The following is a 14,487-nucleotide window of genomic DNA, read 5'->3' on the forward strand; positions in this document are numbered from 1 at the left end:
GTGACAATGAGCTTTATTGAGAAAATTTAAGACCCACTGGCACTCATTGTTGAAGACCAGAGATGGCGCCAGTTGGTTGGTATATTTAACTCCAGGTAGAAGGTTTGAGATCGATACCCATTTTAACTACGGGTGAAAATTAATTCTCCTACGAGAAGTGGGTACAGCGTTGCAGGCTGTGCTATAATTGTTAATTTAATTTCAACAACGATTTATTGCCTGTTAAGTAAGCATATCAAACGGTTGGATATACCGACTGGTAAGTTATAATTAAAGGGTTGCTGGTCGTGCTTTGTGCGAAATTCAAGCAATTCTCAAGGGGATCTCGAATAGGGGAAAACTTTGGTTTCAGGCTTTCGAAAATTATGAACTTGCGTAAGCTGTCCAACATCGTTTCGATTATTAATTCAACGGTAACGTGATGCGACTGATATTTAGGGGTTGCTGAAAGGAAAAGTAAATATCAATTCCTCTGTACAGTCCTTTCGATTAAATACATCTTGCTACACTTTGCTATTCACGGTCTAGGCAAGGATCATCAGTAGCAATAATTGGCTGATTTAATTTGCGCGGGGTTAATGCAGTGCCTTTGTACCCACTTAGATTGGTGTCGTTTACGAGATAATCCAATTTATCGTGCGTTAATACTCGCACAAGCCTTTCTATTCAGCTCTAGGGTTGTTCGTGGACTTCGAGGAGTTCCCTCATGCATGTCGTTTCATCCTATTGAAATAAACCGTAGCACAAAAACTTTTTCTTGACGCGAGTTAGGCTAAAACATCACAGAACATTGTATTATCTAACTCCCGTCGTATCAAATTTCAACAATGTTGTTAAGAATATATTTAAAAAAATCGATATCGGTGTTCCATTTTTCTGTACGTGATCTCGTGCTTTTTGTGAAGCGGTTCTGATAAAATCGGCAGAATTCGTTATCCTTTAGGACGAAGGATCCCATCATCATCTCTCAATTTTTGTCCTTCTCCTATAGTTTGACAGTTCTCTAATCGTATTTTTTGACCAGCGAAAGGCAGCCGGCTGAACGCGGTCTGGCGATGAAGGACATGAACACTTATAAAGAAGTGAGGCGTAACCTCGAAAGTAACGCGTCCCCTTTTTGGTCCCGACAGATTTGGTGAAACAATCATTGATCTCTTATCGAATCTGTGCCGTATCTAAGGTCAGCACGTTTCAAACGTTAAAGTTCATTAATGGACTCTGATTAATGGATCCTCAGGTCGGTTGTATGTACGGTACCTACTCGTCCTAGTTTATACTCAAAGTTTGATGTTGAAGTAAACATCCCACGAGGATTGAATCCGCGCAATGAAATGTACAGTGATTCTGAAATGTGAATTAAATTTCATCGATGAACGACAGTTTTCCTGTCGAAAAAGAGAGTTGTAACGTTAGGATCTTTCATCGCTTCTACTTATAATTCGTTTGCTTACGTATTCCAATAAAAATGGTGATCTCTTTGTGCATGTATACTTCTTGGATTCTGTAAAGAAAATCTGGGTATTTATTTGACGTGTCGCTGAGCTCAGAACTGGAATTTAATTGTCATTTATTCATCAGACAGTGACTCGATATATCCATTTTCCGTATAATGCCAGAGTCCATTCATTCCACAGGATATTTATAATCCATGCTGCACAATCATTAGGTAGTTTGATTCAGATAGTGACGAGGTAATGAAAAGAGGGGAAAGGCTTGTAACTGTGCTCGCTGCAGCATTACATACGGTTTGCAGGAGTGCGCGATATTCACGGTAGAGCAACGAATCTGAAACAAAAATCTCATCCCATAGCTGCGTGTACTCCGCCATTCACGACGATGCTTTGCTTGTCGCCTAGCGTCGCGTCAAATTCAGGATGCTCCGAGCAGTGCGGATGTTGGTTCTGAAAACGGAGTAAAAAAAAGGATCGTAAAAAGAGAAGAAAAATAAAAGATTTGACGTAAAACGATAATGAGAACGTAGCCATCCACCCAGGCGGACGAGCTGCAGTCGCTGGCGTCTGCATATCGCGTGACGTTCCATGGAGTTGCTAATTAGTAGCATTGAAAGCCCTGCTTGCCTTGAGGGGGAGTAAAAAGGGGGCGGAATAGGAGGAAGCGGCGAACGAAATCCGCTTCCTGTTACATCTGCAGCTTGGAGCGCGTATTTCACTCCGTGCATTGCAGCTCGCTACTTTATCGTACAACTGTTGTTGTTATTACCTTATTTGTTTGATCCATCGCTCTCTTTTCGAGCAGCAAATGTAATCCCAGCTGGATTGTGTCTAATGCACGCCTATTTCCCCGGTGCCGGATCAATAGGTAATTAGCGTCAGGTGGGCTATATAACGCTTTTACTTGTTATTTCTTTGAATAATCTGTATAATGTTGTATTATACTTTTCTGAATCTGGAAGACAGCTATAAGGATTCTTGCAGCGGGACGAAGAAAAGCTGGAGCATCGGACGGTAAAATCAGAAGGCGTCTTTTAATTAAAATTTTTCTCAATACTCAGCCCGTGTCTTATATCGGGTACCGAGGCGGCTTCGTGCTGTGAATTATACATAAACCAGCGTCGTGTTAACAAACGATATGAAAATTGCGCATCCAGGCACACAGAGATGTCACAGCGTCGTCACAAAAATGCAGACAATAAAAACCGAGAAAAAGTAAATAAATTTGACTAGTCAACTGTTGCACTGAGAAAAATTTCATTTGTTACGGTAACTAGAAAAATTCAGTAAAACAGGTATCTTTAAAAAAAACTGTTTGAATATTGTTGGAATTACGAAAAACGAGGTACGCTTAACCATTTTGGGCTGTTGTCGGTCCTTTTTTCGTAATCGCAAGGCAAAATCAGTTTCTTGTAAAAAATCAGATCGTTGTAAAAAATGAAAATAGTTAAGGACTGAGCGGTAACCGGAACTAAAAATTTCTCTCAGTGTGGTTATTTTCTCTCAAACACGAACTTCAAATTGGAGGAAAGCAGCGCGTTTTACTGAATTGTTGAATCAAAATTGGCCCCCGAGAACAATGTCCTTCCGGGTGAAATTGCATGTACGAAATGGCGCTTATAATTGCAACTGGAATTGTCGTAATTCTTCGAGTCAGAACGAGTCGAGTCGCTCTTCGTCATTAGGAAGAGCCTGCAGCTCGAGACGTCGCGAGGTCAAGAGCCAGCCCCCGCAGAAGTCGGGATCGGGATTCTCGATCTCATCCGAGGCCATTAAAACTTTCGTTCTTTCATCTCGTCAAAATAAAAGCGCAGCGCATTCGATCCCTGAAAATAGGGTTACAACGATCAGTCTGCCAGTTCCTCCGGGCTGCCGGGGGGAGATTCGATTCTCTAAGAGGAGGAGTGCGACTCGAGATAAATCACTCCCATTCTCTTTGCTCGAACCTCCTCCTCTTCTCTCGCCGATGTTCATGCCTCTTCACCAATGGAATCGAAATCTCATTCATTCCTCACTTATCGATATCTCTCTGCAATACAGCTCGAAGCAGCTATTCCCGTACACTTGTCTAAGACCCCCCCCCTTTCCGACAAAGCGACGCTTTTCAATGCGATCTATCGATTTTTATTTGACAAGTCGGAACCGCTTTAGCATCATTTTTCATTTCCTTCGATCCCTTGGTGTCTGGACGTTTGATAGAAAAAAGCGAGAGTTTTATGACGGAATTTCGGCTCCATAGACTATCGCTTTAATCCTCAAACATGGTCAAATACTTGAGAAGTTCTGATTGCGCTCTTTGAACTCTGCTTGTTTCGGGAGTACCTGTTTTACAGACGCGAGCAAATAGTTGTCCAATTTTAAATGGTACCAAAATGTTTTCGTCGTGAAACGGGACGCGTACGTGGTTTGAGTAAATTGAAAAACTGTCATCAGTTGAAACGTGTTCACTGAATCGACAAGTGTACACGATATATTTTATGTACGAGTCAAAAGTGAATCGTTAAAATCATCCGACGGAGAAGTTTTCACGTCTGATCTGCAAAGCCATTCGTCAATCGAATAATCTGTGTCATGGAAGTTTAAAAAGTTATAATTTTTTCAATCATAAACAATGAATCAAAGAAATCCTTGCACTGCGTGCATAATTCATAGCCAATTGATTCTTCTACGAGGTTTCTTTGCAGACTCACTATCGCCAGAGAAACCAGTTTACTTACGAGAAGCTACAAAGTACCGGGGTATTATGCATTAGCTGTATCCAAGCCACTTTTTCTGTACCGTAGAACCTGGACGCCTCGTGACGAGTGCCGGTTCCTTTTAGTTGCATCCAGTGAAATGCATCTGGAGAGCATAGAGAACGCGATGCGGGCTTTTAGCGTTGAATAATCGAAGTAGGAACCGTTTTGTCCGACTGGTAAACTGCACTGCGGTGCATGGCCGAGTTATGCCCAGGAGGTCAAACTTTCCTACCGGAAGTGTGATCTAGCTGCCTTAATATGTCTAGTCTAGTTGCTGGTTGTTTTACCGCTGCATAAACTACCCGGAGCAAGTCCAGGTACAGATACAAGTTCGCATTAACGGGCGGTATCCATTTCTGATGCAGGTTCACTGCTTGCTCGGCTTCATTGTCTATCTATATAGTTAGACGCGCATTCTACATCCCTTGGAATTGGTTCCTGACGTGGATCACCCCCGGGCGACGTGATAGGGTCTTCTGGAATACTGAAATCATCTTCCCGTAAGTTAAATCAGCGTGAAACCTTGCCCAAACTACACGAAATAAGTCCGTCACTAACTTCCTGGGTTCTTACAAAGTTCTGGAATTTTCCAATGTAATCATCTCTTTTACTTCGCGTTTACCACGCGGTTGTAACATTTGCGCGACTCAGTCTTCACACGGTTCCATGTGTCTTCGAAAATGGAGTAATGACACTTTCATAACTAATGGTTTAAGGGGGGTTTGAAGGTAAGAGCAGTGAAGAAAGGTCATTTTATTGTTACATTGTGGCTGGACTAATGGACGGAATAGAATATAACAAAATGCATTCGAAAGCTACAAATGGCAGCTTTGCGACCAATAAAAAAAATAATATGACCATCTTAAAAGTTAACTCTTACACGTCGCGTTGATTCGAGCGGAGCTCCGAGGAAAACAATTGGCAAAACGGTAACCACATTCGTAGACGAACGGAATATCCGAACTACAAAATCCAACGATTTTGTAGAATCTTCAATATATCCTCTAAGCTTCTGTGGAACGGGTTTTTGATTCTACTTTTTTTTCTGATACATTAATAAAAATGTTCCCCGAAATCTTGAGAAAAAAAATGAAATCTGACGAAGAAAGTCGCAGCTAAGCCAAATTTCAATTTATTAAAAATCCGTTCCACGGAAGCTTAAAGGATATACTGAGGTTTCTAAAAAATCTTGATTTTCATATATTTCGGATATTCTGTTCGCTAACAAACGTGGATACCGTGTTGCCAATCGTTTTCTGCAGAAGTTCACTTAAACGGACGTACAGGAGTCAATTTTTAAGATATTTCGAAAAACTTTATTTGTCTTTTAAAGCGAAATTCCGTAGCTTTCAAATGCGTTTTGGTTAACTCTGTACCGTCTATTAGTTTATTCACAACAAACCATCAAATGAAATGATCATTTTCTGCTGCTTTTACCTACTTGAGACCCCCTTAATTAATTCGTCGTAGTTTAAGTTCTTTCTCGTTAAAAACTCTCGACATTTGAACCCATCTATTCACATCCCACTTTTGTGTCACCAATTTATCGGTGATTTGTTACCTGCTGTTAGAATAGTTACTGCCTAACTTGGGCTGCGTTACTGCAGGTCATCCAACAGAGGCGCGAATGGAAGTAAAAGAGGAAACGAGAGCCTGCAGGGAGCGATGAAGAGAAGGAAAGTAAAAGGGGGAGTAAATACCCATGACTATGACTCGATCTCACGTTCGTTCGGGTGAAAAGTATTCAGTTGCATCCGCACGGATGTCCCCGTCTTCGCCTGGAATTACCACTGGCTCGTTTCACTTTTATTCCGCAGGCATCACGCGCACACACTCACACGATAAACACATCTTTTGAAATTTCACACACACACACCAACGCACACGAAATATATATATATATACATATAACGTGCAAACGCCGCGCCGTCTGGGCAACGCGACGACAATGTGCCTTTGATTACGCATTGTAGAGACAGGGTCTCACCATTAGTAAAAGTATACCTTCTCTTCCTTATAACTGGAATAATATCGTTTATACGGCTTTGCTTTAGCCTGGCGAAACTTCGGACGGAATAATTGTGCCTGAAAATTGAGAGAAATGTCGCTTTTTACAGATTGAAAATCAGGGAAGATTTCTTGAGGAAATAAGACAGGTTAAAAAAACCGCGAATCCTATACTTGCGAATAATATTACAAATATATTTAGTCTATCTATATCCAATCTTGGAATATATCTACAGCGGTACTCGGGAGTCAGAAATAATATTTTCGTAAAGGCTGCTCAGCGAGAATTCTCTGTCATTTACTTTGGACAAATAATTCACGCTGATGACACACCGGGGTCAATTCAGTCCCTTAGGAATTACCGGTGCTCACGAATACGTATGTACGGATTTCACATGTCTCTCTCCCACTGTCCCACCTTTTATCCAGCAGAGACGAGAGGCTGTGCAAAACCGTCGGAGGTTGAAAAAAATTCCAAGTTTCGTCAACCCGTGTCTCCGGCAAACATTTGTGCAGCCCGCGTTGAAGCGGGAGTTTGCAGCTCCGGCGTTCCTCCCGGAAGTCAACAGAAGGAGGGAAAGAAACAATCGTTTGAAAAGTCAGCTCGGGGAGTGTGAAACGAACCGCAAGTTTTTCGCGATTTTACAACGCGCATTCTCGCTGTGAGGCGAATTTGTCCTCTGTACCCGAAACTTCTTCTCCTCCTCTCATTCTTTTCCGCACGCATTACTCTGCGGCACTTTCTTTTGCCAACCGTGACAATGAGGCGACGAGCCGAGAGCCTCGAAGCGTGGCCTGCATTGTCAGACAGAATTGTTTTCAGTTTGTACATCGACTCCTAGCGGGCACAATGGAACTGTCACTTGTAATCCATGGACTGTCTTCAGAAATGGAAACAAGGTGTTCCGTTTCCGTTGCTCGAGCAGTCACTTCGCGCCTCGAAAAACTTCCTTGTTTCCCAATTTGAGACGCTTTAAGCATCGTCCGATGAATCGTCACATAAGTAGATAAAATGATCAGAGGATGCCGAGAATCGCGATCGTGAAAAACCGTTTTACACTACGCGGTTCAAATCGGACTCCGTGACTGTATCTTATCGTCTGTTTATCGCGGATGTTATCAGACTCTCCAGGAGGGGGAGCACCTTTTATTTTTTCTCTCTCTCCGTCCTTCTTGCTCCGGAAACCTTCTGACCATTCGACTCTGGCTCGTTCACAAAGTTCCCGCAACTTTGCTCACCGCTTCTGCACTCCTTTCTAGAGACTACCGCCAGACGTACCTCTCTGATCTCTCCCCTCTCTCTCCCTCTTTCTTTCTCTCTCTCTCTCTCTCTCTCTTTGTCTCCCTTTCAAAGATAGATAGCCTCATCGTTCGGACCGATATGTATAATATGGACCTTTCCGAGCAGCCGGTTTCACCTCCAGCAATTCGGTGGGTATTATTTTGTTTCAACGAGTTACGTAATTATTTTTTTCTTTTACTTCTATTTACTAGGCAGTGAAATCACTCAATTGTTAACCGTTCTTCCGGTGTACGAGAAGATCGGTTTGAAATCTGTATATTTTTCACCTCCGGAGCCGTTCTGAACCTCGAATTCGTTCCTTTCTCTTCTCTGTCCCGTTGAAAATATTAATATTTGACTGGAGACTGGACGAGGGTCTCATTTAAGCCTCTCTAATTTATCATCAGAATTACGTAGTATATTCGACATTCCGTGGAGATGTTTATAACACGTGAGGTCAATAATCGTATAATCCCGGAATCGAGAGACCTCCTTTCCAACATACCTTGGCAAATTATCCAACGTTTCGGAGTGCTGAACTCGTAACTTGAACTGCCTTTCTGATAATTTTGACGCGTTAACATCGGGGAGAAATTATTTTCCATATTTGAAATCGATTTTCCCAAATCTGTAGACATTGCTACGGGAACTCTGAATTTATCCATCGGCCTCCTTCTTTCTTGTTCCTTCGAGTCTATATCCCGAATTTGTTATTCAAAATCTCATGAAATCGTTTACATAATTTAAAAATTGCCGATACCGCTTGAAATTACAATTCGGTCAACATCAGAATCGACGAAAAAGTGTAATGAGATAATAAATGCAGGGAATTAACCGACAGCGATTTGCAAATCGCGATCGGAGGTTCGAAAAAAAGTAAGGTCTGTGAAAAAATTGCGGGAAGAATAAAAGAGGCAACTTTGTTTTTGTTAAAATAATCTGGGTGCCATCATGCATCCGTTCTCAATATATAAACGCATGTCGGCTGATCCAATCATATTTGAACGATCATATCTTCATCGAGTCGAATTGCCTGGCAGGTTTCTCATCGCCACCGTTGGTCTTAAAAATCTATCCATATATTCAAGCCAGTTCTCTCCGCCCTTTCGTAATCATCTAATTAGCAAATACCGGTTTAATTAATAACCAGTCCCAAGTTTCGCAAACCGGCTTGATTTCACGACGGGTGAGGAGAAGCAAATGATTTTCCATCGTACCATCAAGGGACCCACGTGGAACGAATATTGGCATTAAATTATACGCCTCTGTACTTAATCGATCCCCACACTTCCCCTCGTCTTACTTGTCGTTACAACGGGGCGAGAAAATTTCCTTGGCAACGTGGACGACGTCGATGGTGACCCAATTTACCACCCCATCCCCCTTTCCACATTATATACACATTCGCGAGCAAAATAGGTACCCCAATCGCGATAAGTTGTTACATCGACCTTGCAAGGGTGGGAAAGTGATACGAGCTCGTTGAAACCCGCTCTCGTACCGTTGTTCCCTCATGTTTTTCGAACCGAAACTTTTCCATCGGGCTTCACAGACCCGTTTGATTATCGGAGAGACGAATGAAAACGACGAGTGAAAGGTGAGTGAATTTTTGGAATTTGTTTCCTGAAAACCAATCGCGCAGTTTGATTGGTGTGTGCTTTATTTAAAAGCTCGCAGATCGAGCTTCGTTCAATCATTTTTTTTTTATTCTTTAATCAATTTGCGGAAATAATGGTAGTAAGTTGATTGTCAAGACAAAATTTTTTGACAGTTTATCTTCTTTACCTCAATCCCACTTGTGAATACAAAAAAAAAAAATAAATAAAAATCATCCCGGCACCGTGATTCAGTTAGTCATGCCTGAAATTACTCAGGCATAATTATACATGAAATTCTACATTCACGGTGTATTAAGCGCGAGGATTATACTATCATAATAACTATATCACGCACTAACGCCAGCGGTAAGATCAACTTGTGTTACACTTTCGAGGATTGCTTCCTTGCGAAACTAATTGTTCGGAATTTAACGGATTTTACATGCTTTGAATATATGGTATGTATACATATACATATATACATATATATATACTGTAAACCTATACTTTTCTTTCGCGTAATTAAGACATTATATCCTCGTAAAATATTATTTGTTAAAAATTTCACACTGCGAGAAATCGAAGCAGATTTCTCTTCTATTGTTTACGTTGCTTCTTACAATGTGTACACATGTACGCGCGTGTGTAGATAGAACATAAAGGTCAACGGGATTTTGGAATTATCATTGCTCCAAGGACAATTTGTCACATCTCCATCACGCGCTGTCATTATAGACCTGTGACGAATATTGTCGTTCCATTTTTGCGTACCGGTCGTAATTTTACACCTGCGAAATTTATACTTTCACCTCTCGGTTTAAATCGCGTTTCGTGAAACGGCACATTGCTCATATCGCACGTAACACACTCAATTCTGATATTTCGTGTGTAAAAGACACGGCAAAAAAACGCAACTATAATTAACTACGAGATAAATTCGTTGCGTCGGTGATTTATCGATATAATAGTTGCTGGAAAAAATAACTAAACCGCAAATGAACGTATTTGGTAAAATAAGTATCGCGAAGAGGGGAGTAAAGCAAATTGGGAAGAGAGTTTGCAGAGATCGTAAGAAATGGTTCGAATTCGTGTATTCATTTATTTTACTTCAGTTGTCGCCCTGCAGGATCCACCGGCTCCTGAAACTCCTTGGAGAATTGATACGCTCTTGTACCACCCTCCCATTCTCCGCCCTCCTCTTCCTCACGCTTCGCAAGACTCAAGAAAATTGAGACCTCAACTTTTCTCGTTTGTAATTTATTTTATTTTTTTTTTTTTTTACATCGTTTCTACGTTCCGTTACGCGTATATATATGTATCATTATTTTTTTCCATCATTTTTTATCGTTATATCTCATTGTCGTTACTTGTTTTCTCGTACACATTCTCATCACGATCCTTGTCGTCATTATATTCTGAAGAACATCGTGGGGTGAGTGACATCCAAGCCTGAGTTGATACGAACAAACGTGAAACATTCCCTTTGTCGTATCGTCGAGATTCTTACTCGAAACAAACAAACTTTTTTACAAATTCCAACCAACTTTACCGAGTTTTTATTTCCTCTCGTTTTGGTCCTTCAATTTTACTTCCAAATCAGTTTCACGTGAAAACATTGCCAATCAATCTGTTACATCCTCTGTACTGAACGTTTCCCGATCGTTTTACGTCACGCGACCTTTGAACCTACGGCAAGGTTTCACCCTTCTTTCACCCTCCTCCGGCAAAATGCGTGTTAACATTTCACCCCTCCAACTCCCTTCGGTTCCTTTTCACATAGTCCTCTGTACACCCGGGTGTTAGTTGAAATCTGTTTTGCGACTAAATTGGGATACAAATTACCAACTTTTCATTACTTACACCTTCGCGTGAAAATACAGGATTATCTGCGAGTCTAATTAATCTCGAAAATAACTACCTAGAATTTACGTGGAGAATCTCGAAAGTTTGTCAGCGCTCCGTTTTATCGAGTAACTTTTTTTCTAAATTAGGAAAATTGGCTGGGGAATCGTAAAGTGGCTTTTGTGATACAGGAATATTTTAAACCGAAAAGTGCAACTGCTGTTCGGCAATAAGTTTTGACCTTTGACTGCGAAGTTGAGAAACTTTCTTGCAACGTGCGCTGAAAGACTTTAACTTTTCACTTTTTATCATACCTTATACCTTCCCTTGGATTTCCGCAAACGCTGAAAGCGTCAATAATTATGAGGAAATGAAGTCGGGATGTTGCCGAAAACTATAAATCGTACAGAAACTTGGTTTCTTTCCACTCGTTGTCAGAATCCTTTGGAGAGGTAATTTTTTCTATTTCTAATAGCAACCTATCTCTGAACGTTAGAAACAAAACAGTACGAAATTGTTCACTGTACAAATAACTTTGAAAATATTGAAAATCCGATCAAAGTTGTAACAGATTGTCGACTTTTTATTACAATCTTAACTCTGGATGATAAAAAATTTCTCTTTTTTTACTTTACAGTAAAAGAAAGACATGACAAGTAAATTCGATTAAATCATGTCAATTATTTTTCATACACAGTGTGCATAAATTTTTTTAAATAAAAATATTATCTATATTGAGAAATTATCGTTAAAATCTAATATAGAACTTTACCTTGCTTTCGTCTCGTTTGGTCGTTTCGATTTTCAATATCTCGCTTTTCATTATTTTACCAAATTAGATTTTTCGTTTTCGTAGTTTTGTTTTTCCTTGTTTGTAAAATATACTTTTTATAAATTAAAATGAACGTTTAAATTTTATTATAAATCAGACATATGTTGAAATTTTACTTTTCATTTGCTCACTGCATAATTAATATTCTCAGACACGTGTCGGTCGTTTCGTCGTTATACTAGAAGTGAGAGCGAGAGTTGTGGAAAACGGAAATCTTCAACGCGACAGCAAAGGTCAAGCCTTTACCGGTAGGTTTAGTAAATTGATCAAATTACACAGGTCAGCAAAAAACATTCCTTTTTTTTCGAGTTTACATTTAAATAAAAAAAATTTTGACTCCATACATCGAAAAATAACCAATATCTTCATTTATTCCTTATGAAGTTTGCTTTTGTCTTTTTTACATTGATAAATAAGTCTTGAAGTTTGATAGGAGAAAGTCCATATATAAACATAGAAGAAGTACGGTATATATATTTATTTTTGAACTTTGTTTATCAATTCTTTTACATTTATAGCTCATTACCAAATATCATTATTGAATAAAAGTGATTTAAATGTGAAACTGAAATTTATTCAATTATTATTTACAATAAATCTTTAAGAAGTTCTGGTTTCTACAAAAGCAAACTTTATCCAATAAAAGTCGAAATCAAAATTTGAAATTTCAAACCCAGACTCAAAACTCGTTTTGACCGGTTATTACGTTTTCCGTTTGGCGGGCTTATTAAAAAGTCACACTACTTTCCCATTTGACTTAGGTAACACGCGCGCTGTTTAAACTGTTACAAACTGTTTGGAAAAAGGTAATAAAAAAATCCCTGATTCGAGCGGCCCGCCTCACATGAAATGACTCAAGAAGCGCGTGTTATTTTTAAAACATGCCGCAAGCACAGGTGAACATGCCGATTGACGGTATCCAACAGCTAAAACGGCCCGCGTCGCAGTTCGAATCGCGATCTGTCTATAAATGTCCGAATGTTAATTTGCTGAGTGCCCCGCGAGATTATACACACACGGTTAATTGTCGAAAATTTTCACCACTATCTGCAGGGGGCCCTAGACTAACGGATGAATGCACCGGTTAAGCCTGTGCAGTGTTTTAACCTGATTGCTTTCGGTGTAACGCTAGGTGGATATTACGGGCACACGGATATTGTGCACGGAGCTTTGTCGGAACTGATGCTGCAAGCTCCCCCTGACGGTGTTTCAACCATTGTCTGTATCCAACGGCATTTTTCTATACGCAAGCTTTTACAATAATTGAACCTGCGCAGGTGCATGTATGCAGTTGCTGTTATACCCACCCTTAAAACACAAGGAAACAATGAAAATTTCAAATATCTTGGGACTAATGAAAAATTAACAAGTCCCATCTTCGGTGAACTCAAAATTTTGTCAGAGAAATGGAAAGATTTAACCGATCACACAGTTTTGCGCAATATCTGTTATGCACAAAGATTCATCGTTGCAGACCCATGCTTTATTTACATAATATTCAATTAAGTCCGGTGTGTATGTTATATTTATTACCGTTGAATTTCGAAATTGATAGATGTACGGATAAATTAAAAGGCCGAGAAACTCACCGTCATGATATTCCCACCGGAATTTTCAACTTGTTAGTCAATATCGTTGCAATTTTCAATCAGTTTCTTACCAATATTAATATCCAATATGACTTTACATCAAATGCAAACTTAGTGATGTCTATTTAATTTTGAAAGTAGAATTTATTGCGAACTTGTCATGTTCAAAGATATTGTTCCAACGAATATCAAAATTCTGTACAACAATAAAGAAATCGATTTTATAACGCGTTGTATTTTCGAACTAAAAATTTATATCGAATAAAATTTACCAACGACTCGAAACACCGTCCGAAGTGAAAATTTGTGTTCAAATAAACCGGATGCTCGTAACACAGTCGTATAATAATCGAGGCCACGCGTATATAAAGAATATGCGACAGGTACGTATATTGATATTGAAAAGAAAAAAAGAAAAAAAAAAAAGAAACATCTTTTTCCCGGTCCCTCATTGCGCAAGTGCCGTGAACGAATATACAAGAGCGTTAGTAAATCTTATTTTGAAAGAAATCCTTTCCACATACAGAATCGAGCCGAGTCTCGTTCATTTAACGCCATATATAAAATTTTATTTTCCATCACAGATCGTTTATCCCCTGGAGTGGCTCTCGCCGATCGTACCTGGCAATTTAAAAGTGAATACCGTCCGGTATATCCATAATCGAAAGAAGATATACAGGTCTTATATACAGGCTCCGTGTAACATTCGTGTGTGGAACGAGTATCTCACGTCCGTAGACACTTTCTAACGCCACTTAAGACCGTGGGCACAATGCACAAGCGTATACGCAACAGCTCGATGTAATGCAGGTTCACTAACCTCTGCAAGAACAATTATCTTATCCAGATCACATTCGGGATGTAGTTTGTCTCTTAATCCGTTACGCAATCGGGAGAAAAATTCTGACGTAATTTTCTGCTCTTGGATTAAATTTAAAAAAAAAAAAAACAAATTGTTCCGCAATTAAAGCAAATCGGATTTCTGGACGGTTTAATTTAGAGCCAATTAGTTGCCAGGACGAGGCGAAGATGAGTTTGCGGGAAGTGCAGCACTGAGAGAAATTTTTAGTTCCAGTTACCGCTCAGTACTCAACTATTTTCACTTTTTACCACGATCGAAAAATATAGTTCTAGGTGTAAAATGAAAA

The sequence above is a fragment of the Neodiprion virginianus genome, chromosome 2 (genome assembly GCF_021901495.1).
Source record: "Neodiprion virginianus isolate iyNeoVirg1 chromosome 2, iyNeoVirg1.1, whole genome shotgun sequence".
Classification (NCBI taxonomy): Eukaryota; Metazoa; Arthropoda; class Insecta; order Hymenoptera; family Diprionidae; genus Neodiprion; species Neodiprion virginianus.